This window comes from Humulus lupulus, chromosome 9, assembly GCF_963169125.1.
Source record: "Humulus lupulus chromosome 9, drHumLupu1.1, whole genome shotgun sequence".
NCBI lineage: Eukaryota > Viridiplantae > Streptophyta > Magnoliopsida > Rosales > Cannabaceae > Humulus > Humulus lupulus.
The window spans coordinates 137032414-137035888 of record NC_084801.1 but is presented as its reverse complement, the minus strand read 5'-3'; the positions used below and the strand labels follow the sequence as shown (position 1 = coordinate 137035888).

General features: G+C 30.4%; 1 pseudogene; it reads right to left on the bottom strand.

Moving 5' to 3' along the window:
- Positions 1-2124: 2124 nt before the first annotated feature.
- LOC133802979 (small nucleolar RNA R71) lies at positions 2125-2223 on the bottom strand (annotated as a pseudogene).
- Positions 2224-3475: the final 1252 nt, after the last annotated feature.

Sequence of the window (3475 nt, the reverse complement as noted above, 5' to 3'; positions counted from 1 at the left end):
TTCTTCATATATGTCTTTCATCTTTAATATCTCATATTTTGGATTGTTAGATAATATGCACTTTGTTCTTCATTTTGCAAAAACATAATATTCTGTGTAAGATGTGTCATTAAATTGTACACATCCATGCTTAGAACAAAAATATTATGTTTTGCTTTATAAATAATGTTATTTGATTTTTTGTTGTTTCATTAGGTTGATTCACATTAAATACTTTGAAATTATAATTTTTGAAAAGTGAAGAAAAATCTTATCTTTTTAGAAGTAATTTGTGCTTAAAATTATAAATCTATTTGGAAAATGATAGTTTGATTTATTTTAACTATCACTAAAACTTGGGAATCAATATACTAATAAATATTATTAAACTTACATTTTGTGGATTCTAGTATCTTAATAATCTTTTCTTTTACCACTTATTTTCAAATCATTATTGGTTTATTTTTATTCTCTTAAATAGCTTTATTTTCAATCTTTTATTTTATGTTCATAACATTAAAACTCATCAATTTTTGGAGCTAGGTTAGAATTTATTAATTTTTGTTTAAAATAGTTTTCTTTTCGATTTTAGACAACTCATTTGGGTTCGACATCCTTGCTTACACGATCACTATTCTATATGAACGATTCGTGCGCTTGCGATTTATAAATATTTAAAACATACCTGTTTTGGGTCCATCAAGTTTTTGGCGCCGTTGCCGGGGAGTTGCAAGAAAAAGAAACGAACTTTTTCTCAAGGTTAGTGAATTCCTCTACTAATTATTTAAATTTTTGCATTTAAAAAAATATAAAAATATATATATTTAAAAACTAAAAAAATAAAAAAAAAGAGATAAAAAGAAAATTTGGGACGGTTCTACCACCCATATAAAAAACTTATTTATATATTTATATTTATTGCATTTTTTTAGTTGACGGCACTTGTGCCTCCTAATTTTTCTATCTTTTTAATTTTTATAGTTGACTGCACTTGTGCCTCCTAATTTTGTTGTAATTTTATTTCTTTTATATCTTTGTTAGTTGACGGCACTTGTGCCTCCTAACCTTTGTTGTAATTTTCTTTATTTATCTTGTTGTAGTTTTTATTTTATTTTATTTTTGCAAGTTACTAGTTGATGGCAATTTTGCCTCCTAGCTAGTTGATGAGAATTTTTCCTCCTAGTCTTTTATTTTATATTTTAGTTGATGGCACTTGTGTCTCCTAATTTTTACCTTAATTTTGTTATGATTGATGGCATGCTATGCCTCCCTACTCTTGCCTAAATTTTAGTCTTATTTAATTTTTGCTTTATTTTTCTTTGTCTTTTATAATATTTTAGTGTAATATTGTGAAAAATACTTGAAAAAAAAACCTAAATCTTGTCCTTTCACCATAAGAAATTTTTGCTTAAACGAAATTTGAACGAAATTCCCAATCCACCTCTACTAATTAACCTCGGGGAGTTGTTAGTAGTGCGTGAGTAAGTGGAATCAAATAGGCCTGGAGACAAGTAAACCATAAAAATTATATTGTTGTGAAATCTCTAAAAAAATTCTAAGTATGCTATGTGGTTACTGTTTTAATTGATCTTCCACATCAGAAAATTGCTTGTTTGAGATTATCTTTGTTGCCTTATTTGTGAAAATTGTATGCATCATTGGGAACGTAACTCTAAAAATCGATTAGTAAAAAGACGTCTATCTTTGTTTGAAATTGAAAGTGTTAGTAAGAATTTGAGCATCATGGAACCAATTGCTAATCCTGTTGATGAAAATGTTGTGCCTGAAAAAACTTTGCTTGAATATTTTGCACCTATTTCATCTAATGCTCCTTCATGCATTGTTTTTCCTACAACTTCTGCTACTCATTTTGAGCTTAAATCAACAATCATTCAATTGTTGCCATCTTTTTATGGGTTAGATAAAGAGGATCCTTACATGCATGCCAAAGATTTCTTATAAATTTGCTCAACATTTAAATTTCAAATTTTTTCTAATGAGTCAGTCAAACTAAGATTATTTCCTTTTTCATTAAAATACAAATCAAAAGCTTGGTTAAATTCCCTTCCCACGGGGTCTATAACTACATGGGATCAACTTTATAATAAATTCTTGCTGAAATTTTTTCCTATGTCTAAAATTGATAGTCTAAGGAGAGAAATCTCCGAGTTTTTTCAAAAAGATAATGAAGAGTTTTATGAATGTTGGGAAAGATTTATTATTAAAATGTCATCATCATGGTTTTGAAAAATGGAGACTTGTAAAATATTTTTATGATGGTTTGACTCCCTCCAATCGTCAAATGATCCAATCTATGCATACCGGAAATTTTTTAAAATTTCAAGGACAAGAGGCTTGGGACGCCCTTGAAGATTTGTCTGTCAATTCACAACAATGGAATTATTTTGATCCTAGGTCTAGGTCAACTAATTCACCAAAAAGAGGAGGAAGGTATGAAGTAAAAGATTAATTAGACTTAAGAACATCCTTAGACAAACTAGCGAGAAAAGTAGAAGCATTAGCCATAAGCCAAACTATAAATTCTCCAATACAACCAAGAAAAGATGTTTGTTCTATATGTTCTAGTCCTTGCCATAATGCTCAATTATGTCCTTCCTACCAAGAAGCCTTTTCTGAGGAGGCCAATGCTCTTCATTCTTATGGGAAACCAAATGATAGCCCATTTTCATCCACCTACAATCCAAATTGGAGAAACCATCCGAATTTTTCATGGAGACAAAACCAACCCCAAATGAATCAAGGGTACCAATACAACACACAACCAAACTCATGCCCCACAAAATCAACCATATCCTCAACAAAGGAAACCTTCCTTAGAAGATACTTTACAACAATTTATGCAATCCACTCAACAAATCCTACAAAATCAATCTCAATCAATTACCAAACTTGAGACACAAGTAGGACAACTCGCCACTGCTTTAGCTGATAGAGAAAACGGAACATTCCCTAGTCAACCTATCCCTAATCCAAAAGATCAATATGAGATAGGAAAGTCTAGTCATAATGGAGAAGTCAAATCAATTTCAACTCTTAGGTCCGGAAAGAACATTATCAAACCCGATTACATACCCGAGGTTGAAAAAGAAAAAGAAAAAGAAAAGAGTCAGCCTTCTAGTTCTAATGCCAATGACTCTTCAAACAAGGAAACTCCAATCCATCCTTTCATTCCAAAAGCCCCATTCCCACAAAGATTACTTCCAATTAAAAAAGGCGGCCAATATAATGACATCTTAGAAGTTTTTAAACAAGTTAGTATCAATATCCCTTTCTTAGATGCCATTAAACAAATTCCTACCTACTCTAAATTTTTAAAGGATCTTTGTACTGTTAAAAGAAACACTAATGTTCCTAAAAAGACGTTTTTAACTGAACAAGCTAGTTCCATTATTCAATATAAGAGTCTTGTTAAATATAAAGATCCTGGGTGTCCCACAATTTCATGCATTATTGGTGATCATTTTATTAACAAAGC